Source organism: Equus przewalskii, chromosome 2 (assembly GCF_037783145.1).
Source record: "Equus przewalskii isolate Varuska chromosome 2, EquPr2, whole genome shotgun sequence".
Taxonomy (NCBI): domain Eukaryota; kingdom Metazoa; phylum Chordata; class Mammalia; order Perissodactyla; family Equidae; genus Equus; species Equus przewalskii.
Genome location: NC_091832.1, coordinates 94351082 through 94366853, shown reverse-complemented (window position 1 = coordinate 94366853; position 15772 = coordinate 94351082).

Below are 15772 nucleotides of genomic sequence, written 5' to 3'. Positions count from 1 at the left end.
GACTAGTTAATGCAGTGAGGTTTTATGACATTAAGATTCTCACCTATTTATTCCACCAGATAGTAATAAGGTGATGGTATTTTTGTATATTCACAAATGTATTATAGATTATTTGGTAGAGAAGATTTGCTGTATTATTTTTCTGTTTTATTGTATCTAACAACATTTAGCTACTATTGCCAATGCCCTTCCAAACTTTAGAGCGCCCTCAATAGTCACCATCATATGAAAGAGCACCCCTATGCACTCCATTGCAAGGCCTGTAGCATCTGACCCTTCACTCTTCTAAGCTTACATAGACCATTATCTCTCAGTCCTGTGCCTTAAGCACACTAGTCTTCCTTTTCTTTCAACTTGCTGAACTCCTTCCTGTGTTAAGGGATTTGCACTTTAAAAAAAATAATAATTTTCTCCAAATTAAACATTAAATTTCTTCTTTCTTTGGTTGTATGACTCAACTATCACCTTCACAGAAAGGGTTTTCCTGAAGACCCTATTTAATAATCCTCTCCTTTTTGGTCATTTTTATTCCATTTTCTAATAAGTGCTATTTCTTTGTAGGTCTTCCTACTGAAATCACACTAGTTATTTATTTAACTTGATTAATCTTTTTCAACTCCATCCGAACGCAAGATCCTTTTAACTAGAGCTTTATCATGTTTAAAGGTGAAATTCCAGTACCTAGAATGGAACTTGGCATATAGTAGCTGTCCAGTGAATAAATTAAATAATGCCTTAGAGCAATATATTTATGAGGAAAAGTTGGGGTGTTTTTGGTATCACTGAGGGTGAGGGGTGTTGTGATGCAGAAATTATAATGTCTCCACATGTCAAAAAACACCTTTTAAAGGTTAAAATAATAGTGAATACCAATTCTTCCTTTTTCTTGAATTACCCTGTTCTAAAGGCAACCAAAAATAATTTTCTGTTGTTATACACAGACACACTTAGATCAGGGAAAAACAATATCATTATTTCAATAAAGAACGTTGTTGCTACACTCGCTGCCCATTGAGAACTGGCTACTGTAGATTTGCACAGCTTTTGGGTAGATGTTGGAGAGAAGGGCACCATTTGGAACAGCCCACAGACAAAGAGAAACACAGTTACTGCTGTGTAATGATGGAGCAGCTGCTGTAGACAACTAATTGTTTCTAGTTATTGCAGCTTTTCCAACTTGAATAGGAACTCTGAAAGAGAAAGAGAGGGAAAGCGAGAGAGCACAAGAGAAAAAGAGGGAACAAATTACTTGTAACAAATTCTAAACTGAGAATATGTAATTCCAAACAGGAATGAGGGAGGTGGGTAGAAAAAGACACAGATATTATGTAGAAACAGATGGACATTTACTAGTGTGTGTGTCGGGGGAGGTATGTGTGTTTCTTTATCAAAGATGTGAAGACACAAAAGAGAAATTTAACTCAAAAATCCTGTCTCTCTTTTTCACCATAGCACAAAGAACAGAGGAGGGAAAAATAGATCCTGCACTGAAAATTAAGAGCTATTACTGCCAGCTGTCTTGGGTGGCTTGCCCAGTTTTTGAGTGATTAAAAGAAAAGTTATAAACCACAGTACTTCACCTGCTTATTCATAAGGGACTTTGATGTTGGAATACAGTAGTTGTTTTGGCATGGCTGAAATTTGCAAGTTTACCTCATTAAGCTCCTCAGGGAAGTTAAGCTAGCACGGATTATTATTTTGATCTTAATTATATGTTTTCTTAAAAATTAAGGCATGAGAAATATATTGAATAAATATATTTCACTTACAATAAAAATTTCTATACTGAAACCATTCCTGAGCACATGTAGTTGTAGTATGGACATCAATAAGTAAAATGTTTATCTAATGTATTCATTAAGATGATAACAACCAATGCACAAATAGATGAAGCATTTTGTTATTCAGAGCAACCATACGGCTAAAGAAATTTATTTAGATTATATAATATCAATTAAAATAAGTATTATTTTTGAATTGAGAAATCTTTTTATAAATATGTTTGACCCCTTTTCACACTATCATTTTTAGAGTGTCTGCTCATGTTGGACACATGTAAGAAACTAAAAACACAAATCTAATTACCAAGACTAGTCTGCTCTGTTTCTACTTAGCAAATACTAACTGGAACTATTAAATCTGTAGATGATCAGCAAATTTTTAACTATCTAATTATTTAATTCCAACATTAGTAAGATAAACTCTTATATTTCTTTTGAATTTGGAGAGGTTTCCTGTATTTCTTCTCCATGACTAAAATTCTTCTATTGATTAGAAGCCAGGTGGAGAAAAAAGGACCCTTATGTTCCAGGCTGCTGGGCTTTCAACTGCATTTGTTTTAAAGTGAAATGCTTATTGGGACACATTCCACTTATATGGAGCATTAAAGTTAATAGCATTAAATTTAATGGCATCAATATCTTATACCAGCTCAAGTTTAAGAGGGAAGTAGTAGGTATTTACTTTGTTTTAAAAACGTCAATTTCAAATTATTTTCCCTGCAGTTTGTTAATCTGACCCAAAAGCTTATACACATTAAAACTAAGAGACAACCTTGAAACATATTTTCTTTATCTGCTTCATTCAGTGTCAACAATTTCTGTTAATTACGTGTACAAAGTATATCACATTCATTGGCATCCCTCCTTTTCTGGTGCCATAGGTCTTGTTAGAGCCTGTGCTCTCACAATACCTTCTTAACATGTGTCTTCCCTTTCATTCTCATCTATTTTCCAAATATACTAGCTTTATAAAAATAAGCTTGGAAACATTTCCTAGAATAGTTTGTATAAGTTTGGAATTATCTATTTCTTTATTATTTGGTAGAAAATGTCCATAAAATATTTGTGTATTCAATTTCTTTATTGATGGTTTCCAATTTTCGAATGATTGAGTTAAAATTCCCATGATATAAAATTAACCATTTTAAAGGGAACAAATCAGTGGCATTAATACCGTCACAGTGTTGTACAATCACCAACTCTGTCTAGTTTAAGACCATTTCAGGCACTGCAAGATAGAACCACTTACCCATTAAAGAGTTTCTCCCCATTGCCCCTTCCTTCCAGGCCCAAGCAACCACCAATCTGTGTTCTGCCTCTATGAATTTATCTATTCTGGATATTTCATCTAAATGGAATCATAGAACATATGACCTTTGTGTTTGGCTTATTTCGCTTAGCATAAGGTTTTGGAGATTCATCCATGTTGTAGCATGTATCAGTACTTCATTCTTTTATTTATTATGACTGAATAATATTCCATTGTATGGATATACACAATTTGCTTATCCATTCATCCAGTGATGGATGTTTGGATTGTTTTTACCTTTCGTATATTGTGAATAGTGCTGCTACAAATATATGTGTACATATACTTGTTTGGGTGCATATTTTCAATTATTTTGAATATATTCCTTTGTCCCTATCAACACACCTTTCGTTAGAGTACTATTTGTCTGATATTACAGTGCTCCTTAAGTATTTTCCAGATGTACCTTTACATATTCATTTTTTATCATCTTAACCATTTTTAAGGAGTGTTACGTATTTACATTGCTATGAAACAGATCTCGAGAACTTTTCATCTTCAAAATTTGAAAAACTATACAGATGAAATAACATCTTCTTTTTCCTACTACCCCCAGCCCCTGGTGACCACAGTTCTACTTTGTTTCTATAAATTTAGCGACTTTAGATACCTCATAAGAGTGGAATCACATAGTATTAGTATTTTTGTGACTTACTTATTCCACTTAGTGTAATGTCCTCAAGGTTCATCCATGTTGTAGCATGTGACCAAGAATAATATTCCTTTACCTGTATATACTGCATTTTGTCTATCCATTCATCCATTAATGGACATTTTGATTTTTCTGTCTCTTAGCTGTTATGAATAGTGCTGCTATGAATGGGGCTATGCAAATATTTCTTCAAGACCCTGCTTTCAATTCTTTTGTATATATACCCAGAAGTGGGATTGCTGGATCATATGGTAATTCTATTTCTAATTTTTTTGAGGAAACTCCATACTGCTTTCTATAGCGGTTACACCGTTTTACAATCCTACCAATGGTGCATACCGGTTCCAATTTCTCCATATCCTCTCCAACACTTGCTATTTTCTGTTTTTTTGATAGTTGCCATCCTAACGGGTGTGAGGTTATATCTCATTATGGTTTGCGTTTTTTTCATTAGTGATGTTGAGCATCTTTCCATGTGCTTGTTGGCCATTTGTATATCATCTTTGAAGACATGTCCAAGTCCTTTGCCCATTTTTTGGTAGGTTTATTTAGTTTTCTGCTGTTGAATTTTAAGAGCTTTTTATATATTCTGGATATTGATCCCTTATCAGATATGATTTGTAAATATTTTCCTGCATTCTCTAGGTTGCTGTTTCAATCTGTTGATTGTGTCCTTTGTTGAACAAAATTTAAAGTTTGATGTAGTTCCATTTGTCTATGTCTGCTTTTGTTGGCTGTGCTTTTGGTGTCATCCAAGAAATCATTGCCAAGTCCAAAGTTGTGAAGACTTTCCCTATGTTTTCTTTTAGGAATTTTATAGTTTTAGGTCATATGTTTACATCTGTAATCCATTTTGAGTTTGTTTCTGTATGTGGTATAATATAAGCATCCAACTTTATTCCTTTGTATGTGAACATACAGTTTTCCCAGCATCAGTTGTTGAAGAGAATATCATTTTCCCATTGAGTGATCTTGGTAACATAGTTGAAGATCATCTGACCATTTACACAAAGGTTTATTTCTGGACTCTCTATTCCATTCCATCAGTTTAATTGTTTGTCTTTATGCCAGTACCATATTGTTTTGATTACTTCAGCATTGTAATGTTTTGAAATAATGGAGTGAATCTGCTAAATTTGTTCTTCTTTTTCAAAATTGTCTATTAAGGGTCTTTTGAGATTCCATATGAATTTTGAGATGAATTTTTATATTTCTGCAAAAAATGCCATGTGGATTTTGATAGAGATTCTGTTAAATCTGTAGATTGTTTTGGGTAGTATGGACATCTTAATTTTAAGTCTTTCAATCAATCAACACAGAATATCTTTTCATTTATTTGTTTAAATTTCTTTGAGCATTTCTTTTTCTATGTACAAGTCTTTGCCTTCTTAGTTATATTTATGCCTAAGTACTTTTATTCCTTTTGATGCTATTGTAAGTGAAATTGTTTTCTTAGCTTCCTTTTTGGTTTGTTAACTGTTACTGTACAGAAATGGGATTGATTTTGTATGTTGACTTTATATCCTGAAACTTTGCTTAACTTTGCTTATTTGGTTTATTAGTTCTAACAAGTATTTGTGTGTGTGTATGTGTGTGCATGCACAGGCACACACTACAAACAGATAATTTTACTTCTTCCTTTCCCATTTGGATGCTTTTTCTTTCTTTATTTTTTCTTGCTTTATTCCTCTGGCAAAGGCTTCTAATACTGCACTGAATAGGAGTTGTGAGACAGGCGTTCTTGCTTTCTTCCTGATTTCAGAGGAAAACCTAGAGGGACAGGGCAACGGAGCTAGAGACAGAGGGAAACAAATGACATTGCTTGTGTTTAACTGAAGCTAGATACATTTAAATGTATTCTGATTATTGATATACTGGGTTTCATTGTGCCATTGTGTTTTCTGCTTTTATTTTCCCATTTTCTCTGGGCTTCACTTTTTCTACTTTCTCAACTATTTTTAGATTCATTGAGGGTTTTTGTTTACATCCCTAGGTTTTCCTCTTTTGTGTTTGAAAACTCAGTCTTCGTTTCTTTTCTTTTAATCATTACTCTTACAATTTTACTGTGTATTTTGCTTTATAATCATATCTTTAATCAATACCTTTACCCCCATGAAAAGCAGATAATACAGAATTGAGGCCAAATATGTTGATAAATTTACAATAAGGAAACAGAGGTTGCAATTCTGATAGCAAATACAATAAAATTCAGGACCAAAGCAATGAATAAGATGAAGAGGAACACTTTATAATGTTAAAAGCTACATTTCAAAATGAAGCGGTAACTTTTGTGAATATCTATGAACCAAATAAACAGAAGTCCTCAATATAAAATTGAATATGTAGAAAATTAAAGGATAAATAGACTGTGCTTAATTCACCTATTAAAACAAAGATATTTTCAAATTAGAACACAATGCAAAACCAACTCTAGACTGTATACAGGGCACAATTATTTTACAAACTGACTGAAATGACTACAAACTAATATGCAGACAACATTTAGCAAGAAAATGGACAGAAAAATTCTTTTGGTGAAGCTGCAGAGAAACAGTCTCATGATTTGATGGTAACACAAAACAAATCTACAGAGTGGAATTTGGCAACATTCTACAAAAATGCAAATGAATTTGCCCTTCAACCCAACAAGCCCACTTTTAGAAAGTTATCCAGAATATATGTTCCCAACAATATGAAAATACATATGCACAAGTTTATTCATTGCACCGTTTAGAATTCCCTATATGTCCAAACATAGGCGATAGTTGAATAAAACATGATATATAAACATACAAATATTGGAATCTTCAACCTAGATAAAGGATAAATAGGTATTATTTATATTATTCTTATGATTCTTATGAGTTTGAAGTTATTTGTAAATAAACAGAAAAATAGAAAAGTATATTTATTGTAATTTATCTACTTTATAAATATTTTGCAACAAGAATCTTTTTAGGAATTCTGTTGGAAGTAAATTACTTTCACATTTCACTCTATATTTATTTATTAGTATGATATAAAATTTTCCACAAAATAGAGTATGGAAAAATTATACTGAAGATGTGTGAGGAAATTCCTCCTACTTTGGCTTCGATTACAAAATGTTTTGTTTTGTTTTGTTTTCTTAATGATACTTTTTTTCTGTTACTAATTCCATAATCTCCCTTTCAAGTTTGTCATAGTCAAACCAGACTAATTATGCATTTATATTACTCATCCAATTTTGAGCTAATTAGATTGTAAATAGCTTGATCTCTTTCCTATTTTAATCTCTATTTTAAAAACTTGTGCATATTTAATTAATGTAGAAACACTCACTGATAAATTAGAATTACAACCTCATACAGATTTTTCAGATACATAAGATACTGTTTTATGTCTTTTGAAATTAACATAAATTGAAGGATGGTAATGTTAAAACAGATGAACTTATTGCATTTATTTCACCTTCTAACACAATATTAATGCTTTCACGATGAATGCTATTTATGCACAAACTAAATGTTTCGAGCTGATGTGTTTGAAAATATAGTGATGGGCAGCCTCCAGTAATGAGAAATGATCATGAATATGCACAAATGAATCCATCTGTGTTTTAACTTGCTCCAGTCTTACAGTACCCTGGCGTAGTATCGGACGTATTCCTAAAATAATCAACAATATTTGAAATAATGGAAGAGGAAATATTTTTCTAGGCAGTGGGTTAGGATTGCTACCATGTTGATCAACTATCCTCACTTCCGTTAGTTTAAAGAAGGGAAACAAAAAACCAAAATGTCAAACCCTGATCACCACAGTTGATATTTTGTCGAAGTTAAGGGTTTGGGTAGGAGATGTGATCCTGTTGTCTCTGCAGGATTTTGAGCCACAGAATGTAATGGAATGTAAAACAGATGGTAACCTCTATTTAAATTTTATGTACTCTACAAAATAAAAAAAATCTGCACTGAAAATCATTTAGTGTCCTTTTTTCCTCACTCAAAATCCCCTCCCCTCCCCATATCTTTCCCTTGCAATCAATCATCTACTGCAACTTTATCTCAATAAAGTTAATTCTATAAACTTATTATCCCTCGCCTAGACTTTAGAATACTTTCCACTCTACTCTCTGGAGCAGTATGTACTCCCTAAGGAGTATCAATGTTTTCTTAGAGTGTTTCATGCCTTAATTGAAGCATGCACCTTTCTTTGAGAATTACTTTACCTGTAGCCCTACCCAGAGGAGACTGTTCTCTCACCTACCATGTACTTCAACTGTGTTTTCTGCCCTTTATGTTCTGTTTGCTCCTTCTTATAACTTCCAGATCTGTATTCACTAAACTTCTTGTAGAAATTCTGCACTTTGAGGCATATGTCTTTATGCAGTATGATCCAACATTCCTCTTCTTGCTATTATCTATAATATGTCAGCATCTAATTTCATCTAATGTCTACCCTAACTTTCTGGGTGACCCCAGTTTCTATATAGATGACCATTCCAGTGTTCAGCTTCTTGGTTCTTTAATCTCATCTCCAATGATTTTTTTTTTTTCCCTCTCCTTCCTCAGCCACATACTCCATCATAAGCTAGACCTTGTTCCACCCAATAGTGCTCCCACCACCACCTTTGCTTATAATCGTACTGCTCTCTATACCAACCTTCTCAGCTCACTTGTGAATTACTTCTATCTGACCATTCTTTGACTTCATGTGAACCTCCACATTTCCATATTTCCGTTCATTCCGTGGTTCATTATTTTAATAACTCTCATGTCAATACCCTAAACCTTGTTCACTTTTTTATTCTCGTTGCATCCATGAGGTATATTCTAAAGCTTGATCTATTGCTTTCTCCATTTCTAAACAAAGTCACCTGTATGACTGGAGAGAACACTCAACAAATTGGAACATTAGCACTGTGCATACTGTTCTGAAACCTCAACAATAGTCATCTTCATTCTCCTTATCAGGAATCCTGCATAATCTATTTTGTCAATTGCTTGCTTTATAATGAATCCTTCAATTGTCAATGACGCATACACAAGTCGTATCACCTTTAAAATAATCTACTGAACCATATGTAATCTCCATAAACAACTACATCACTCCCTTCTTCACAATAAAATTTCTTTAGAGTGGTTAACATATGCTTTCTCTACTTTCTCACTTGTTTTTACTGCTCAGCCAAATTCAAACTGTCTTTTGCTCCAATCAATCAGTCCATCAAAGCAACACTTACTCTAACTACTCAGGACCTTCTGGAGGTTAATTTGGAGGCAAATTTTTAGGTTTCTTAATTGTCCTGTGAATTATTTCCTTTTTAAAATATTTTCCTTGGGTTGTGCTACCCAAGCTCTATTTATGGTATTCAGTTGTATCTGGCTCCAGTTTCTTGATCTCTTTTTCTAGATCATCACCTCTCTCTCAATTATGGAGCTCCTCAAAACTCAATGCTAGATCTTTCCTCTTATCAATCTCACCTCATCCGTGTTAATAGCTTCCATTGTCATCTATATATAATGAATATGTCAATGAACTTTAAATTTTTATTTAAAATTCTTCATTGAGCTTCAGACCCTTATCTCCAAATGTCTGCATAATATCTAAAGGAACTAAAACCATTCTTGGTACAAAGTAGAATCTTTAATAGATGTTAAATAAATAATGGCCAAAGTTACCTCAAACTGAACATATTCCAAATAAATGCAGAATCTCTTCCCCATACCCGCCCAACCACAGAAAATTTAACTATGTCTCTTCCAGTGTTTCCTATCTCAGTGATTGGTAGCACTCTTCATCTTTATGAACATGACAGCAAAAAGTCGTATTTACTTGCTCCCACAAAGTATATCCTACTTATCACTGTGTTATCTGTTTATCTCCAAAATGCCGCTAAAATCAACTTTATTTCCTTTCCACTGTCACCACACTAGTTCAAGTAATCATCATACCCTCTGCCCAGTCTTAATATTGACTTAGCTTCTAACTGGTCTACTTGCAGCTCTTGTAAACCAGGGCTCAAAGGACAATAATATTTCATAAATTCTTGCAAAAATTTTATATTCCTTTTGTATATACAATTTTGTCTGCTTAGAAGACGTTTCCCTTCTATTGTTTCCCCTACCCTTTCAGTCCTATTTCCTACTTAACTAACTTTCACAGTTTAGTTATCTGCGATATATTACTTAATCAAGAGCTCTTCCCTAACTAGAAAGACTATAAAGAATTCCTAGGCTCTATGAACTTTATAGCTTTAGTAATTTTCATTCGTATAACTTGCATAGTTTATTTTTATGTACTGCACTACACAATATTATGAGAAAATTGTCTGTGTCTGTTATGTTCTGACTGCTTTATCCCCAGTGACTAGCACAGTTTCTGGCACAAAGTAGGAAATTAACTACTGTTGATAGAGTCAATGAATGAATAAGGAGATACAAATGGTTTGTTATAGGGGAGACATAAATACTTTATGTGTAGCTTATATTATTCAAAACAAAACACACAATTCACCTAGATATAACACTTACAGAATTCTGACTCTGAATACCAGCAAAATGTACTCTGTGATTCTTATGTAAGAGACACACTGGGCACACTTACGTAAAGGGCACAAGAGGGATAATAGGTAAGTTTTCCATTATGTTTTACAAAACAGTAGATATTTTCTTTAATGGAAGCTTGTAGATGTTGAAAATGTAACACTAATTCAACTCAGTGAAAGTATTTCGACAGAGAACTAAAATGATTTTTGTTGTTGTTCTTCCAGAACTTAATATGGCAGCAAATTAGAACACCAGTTCCAATGCTAAAGTGTCAGTCATCTGAAGTAGAGCTAATTAAATCTCCCTGGATTGAGAAAGGGGTTTGTTTCAGGATCTGGGATATAGCTGAGCCTGTAAGGGCTATTAACTGGTTCTAGGTATGTAGGTTGGAAAATATCGAGAATAAATAGCCGAGTAAATAGTTACAGATTCTTTCTGTGTCTTAAGTGAGGTTTATGAAAGTCTTAATTGTAAATAATTCATAAGTAAATCCTTTGATGCATGTCTGCAATGCAAATGTTTTGGTTGTTTATTTAAAATAATCCATATGTTTTACATACCAGATGTTCAGGTGACAGAGCAGAGAATTCTGTTCTAAAATTTAGAAACTCACATGTATTCTATAACTCACATCTATAGTTTGAAAGAGAACCTCTAGAGGGTAGGCCAGATAGGTACCTACGACCTGACGTTGATTATGATATTCCTAAGGGCTCAGAAGTGTGCCTGACCCATAGCTGCTGATTTATAATGGTAAAATTATTATTGTTATAGATATTCTCCCAGCCAAAGATATCCTTGTACAAAATGTACATTTATTTATTTATTACATCCTCATTAAAAATCCGGAATTTAGGTTTAAAATATGCACCTGGGCACCTTTGTATACCACGAACAGACTTATTTTGAAATTAATTTGAAAAAGTTCATGGAATAATTATATGGTATTCTACAGCTTACTGTTCCTGATTACATATTTCATCAGAGGTTAATCCCAGTTACTCACAACATAAATAATTAAGTCTATGAATGGATAGTACATCAAGAAGTTTGACAGTTATTTACATATAAGAAGCTAAACTTCTGAACGATATTTCCCTTGGTTTAGCATCTGGATTATCTTAATAAAATTATTTCAGAAAAACGTTTTAAGCTTTTACTATGTTCATTACATAATCAGAGAAGTTGAAGAATAGAAAAGTTAATCAAATTAGATCTTTATTCTCAAGAAAATTTTAGTACATTTAAAAGGGATAAACACATACACAACAATAATAATCATGAGAAATGCCACAAATATTGGTACTTTGAGGAAACGGTTACTTCTGTACAGAATAAAGGAGGTACCGATTTTTATGTATGCTGTATAAACAATGTATCGTTTAAGGATGTTCTTTGTAGGATTTTACTGATTTTCTTTTGCTCCAGGAACTATTAAGCAATTTATTAGTTGTTTAGTTATTGAGGGAGTTACATTATCTCTACAATGATCATTTGAAAGTTTATATTATATTTGAGATTTTATATTAGTCAAGGGAGTTTTCAAGAGATGGCTAGGATCTCTCATCTCTGAATCGCCTGTTTGCTCCATGTGCAGGCATCCTTTTGTTATGAAGTAAAGATACTTCCTATATTTGATCAGTGGATTGGTAAACATATATATCTACTGAGCCACCTTGCTTTTTTTAGCACAAGGACTAGACACCAAGAATTCCTAGCCAATCTATTTGCACAATCATGGTCGTGTGCTTCTTAGTTTGCTAGTTGTTACCATTCTAAGAGTACAAAAAGGGAGAGTTCACCTCTCTTAAATGATAGGAAAGAGTCCCAATTTGTTGATTTCACCAGCCTTTCTCTGGACTCTACCAGTGTTTCTGTGCTTCCCCAGGAGGCTTCTGCATAGGCAATTCCATGCACCAACTTACTTCTAAAAGCAAAGAAAAGAGAGGAGTAAGGAGCACGTACAAGAAAGAAATTTTTTGCCATTGATTCCTCCTCAAAAAAACATCTCACTCAATCCCTTGAAAACACTGGTGTCTACAGATATGGGTCGTTAACCTGGCTCTGACTTTTACTAGTATTTATGAGTGTGGACGAGCCACTCCAACACATCCAACCGTTAGGGTATTATTTTACCTGTTAGAAGAAGGCATTTTCTGTTTGCCTGCCTGGAAAGGTGTGAGGGACAAACGAGATAATATTTGAGGGCTTTGAGGATTGTATGTGATTGGTTTCTAAGTTCCATACTGGTTGAAATCCCCTCCCCCAAGCCTTATAGCTCTCCTACCAGTTAGAACTCTGCCTAGCAATTAGAACTCAAGGAAATAAAGAGATTGTCAGAAACACAAGATTTTACATAAAAATGACACATGAAGCTTGTGATATTGTAATTTATAATAAGAAATGTATATTTGGTCTTCATCTCTTTTCCAGGCATAGAGTTCCTAAAACCATTGGAATTTCCTATGTGACAAAAGCGATAAAGATCTTTTGTTATGCTAATGAGGTGACTTTTGGACCCCACCTAAGGGTAGTAGCTAATTGCCAGGGGACGCAACCATGTGATTAGAGGGTTGAAATTTTCAGTCCCAAACCCTGACCTCTGGGGAAGGGAGAGGGGCTGGAGGTTGTATTGATTCCCAATGGCCAATGATTTAATCAATCATCACTATGTAATACAGCTTCCATAATAACCCAAAAGGAGGGTGTTCAGAGAGCTTCTAGGCTGGTGAACATGTGGAGATGTGGAAAGTGACAAGCCCTATGCATCTCTTCCATCTGGCTGTTCCTGTGTTACATCCTTTTGTAATAAACTAGTAATCTAGTAAGTAAAATGCTTCCCTGAGTTCTGTGACTTAATCTAGCAAATTAATTGAACCTGAGGCCAAGGTGATAGGACCCTCTGATCTATAGCTGGTAGGAAGCACAAGTGACAACCCGGGTCTGCAATTAGAGGCAGTCTCCTTGGACTGAAGCATTAACCTGTGGGATTTGAGGTTATCTCCAGGTAGATTGTGTCAAAATTGAGTTGAATTATAAGACACCCAGCTGTGTCTGAGAATTGCTTGGTGGTGTGGGGAAAAAACCTTCACAAAGCAATTGGTGTCAGAATTGTAAAGCTGGTGAACTATTTCATTGACATCTCTAGTCCCATTATTCTCCCCTTCTGTGTAAGGCAGTTAATGATAGGTGTCATGTCATGGCATGCCTTCCTCTTGATGATTTTAAATAAGTAGACATCTGCTTCCCACCAACACACACATGCGCACACAAACAGCACAGCAAAATGATTCAGAGCACAGGCTCCAGAACCAGACTACTTGGGTTCAAATATTGATTCTGCTACCTATTGTGTGGCTTAGGCTCACTTATCGAACCTCTGTATCTTGGTATCTTTATCCATGAAATAGGGAAAATAAAATTATCTAAAACCCAAGATTGTTATGAGGATTCAATGAGATAATATATATAAAGTAGCCGTAACAGTGCCCAGAATATAGTAGATGTTGGCTAACAGTATTTAATAATTATTGTGTGATATATGGAATCTTTCTGCATTTAAAAATCATATAAATTGTTATCTCCTTCTCTTTAACACTGAACTTGACATTACTGGAAACTTATTCCCATTCATCTATGGTGCTAATTCTTTCCTTTTAACTGCAATATGATATTTTATCATGTAAATTTAAAACTAGAAGATGTGTAAGTGGTTTTCAACTTATTTTGCTAAAAGAATTTGTATGATGCATTTTTTATTTATATATGAGAGATTTCTAACATATAGGTAAAAAGTAGAACTTTTTTTCTAAGTGAAAATAACCTGTTTTCTAAATTAACTATTATGTTGCTTTCTGTTTAGATTTTTTTTAATTACATGTTTGTTAATACTTGATATTTCACTTTAGAATTCTCTGAGCTAATTAATAAAATATATCTTGTTTTTTAATGGCTTTCCAAAACTACTAGTGAGTCTGGCAAATTTTTCTAAGTTTATTGTAAATCCATGTTTGTGAATTGCGTGTTCCTCTCAGCTACAAATATTCTACTGGGTTGTCTGTAATTCATGTTGATTAGGAAGAGTCATTTTTATATGATACACATTTACATTTTGTGGGGTATATTTTTCTGAATATCTTCTCCCAATATAATAGTTTTAAAAATTAATTTTGTAGTATGTGTTATATAAAGAAATACAAAACTTGTCTAATAAATACCCAGGTTTCCCTAATCCACCACATAAAGTAAAACATTTTCAACATACTTGAAGCCTCTAGTATCCGTCTCTGCCTTCTTACCAAAGGTAGCATTACTCTGAATTTTGGATCTTGTTAACATTTTAAACGATTTTAATATTTCTAAAATATGTCATCTTGTTTGCATGCATTTAAACTTATAGAAATTGTATAAAATTGTATGTGTCTTTCTTTTCTCTTTTTTTTGCTTCCAAAGTTAGCCTTGAGCTAACTGCTGCCAATCGTCCTCTTTTTGCTGAGGAAGACTGGCCCTGAGCTAACATCCATGCTCATCTTCCTCTGCTTTCTATGTGGGACGCCTACCACAGCATGGCTTGCCAAGCGGTGCCATGTCCCCCGCACCTGGGATCTGAAACTGCAAACCCTGGGCCACTGAAGCAGAACATGCACACTTAACTGCTGCGCCACCAGCCAGCCTCTGTATGTGTCTTTCTGATACTACCTTTTCACTCAACTTTATGATTTTGAGGTTCATCAATATTAGTACTTGTGATAACTACATCACGTAGAGTTTTACTGCTATATATTATTTACATTTATCAAAATTACTGATGTATTTGAAAGTTTCACCATCTTGTTTTATGCTTTCTAAACATATTCTCTTATATCTTGCGTTTTTATATGAGTTTTCAATTTTTTCCTATGTGCCCATTTGTAAATATTTTACTTTATTTTGATTAATTTATATTTACCATAAATTTTTATTATGCAAATTTGAATTAGTATTTTTATTCCTTATCTCTATTCTGAAACTTAAATATCCAAACGACCTAAAACACTTTAAATTTAATTACTCAACTATTTATCTTTAACACTCTTGTTTTTCAAGGTATTAGTCTTTGTGATATAATATTTTTAGGTATATTGACATAAATACTTGCTAATATTTATTTTAGGATCGTTGCACCTAAATTCATGAATGAAACTAATCTATAATTTTCCTTCCTTGTAATGTCCATGTCAAATTTGGGATTCAGGTTAGAATTTGCCCAAAGAAAATTTTCTTCTTTTCTATTCTGGAAAAAGAGTTCATTGAAGTTTCGTGTAATTTCCTCCTTTAGTATTTGAGGGAAAACTCACTGTTGATGCCATCTGGAGCTGGAAATTTCTCTGCAAAGACTTGAATTTCTTCAAAATAGATAAAACTTTAATGTTTTCTTTTCTTTCCCATTTTCCTTTTCTTCAAGCATGTACAAAGGCATGTTTTCTTCTAAAAAAATATTGCAAATTGCAATCATTTGCAACCA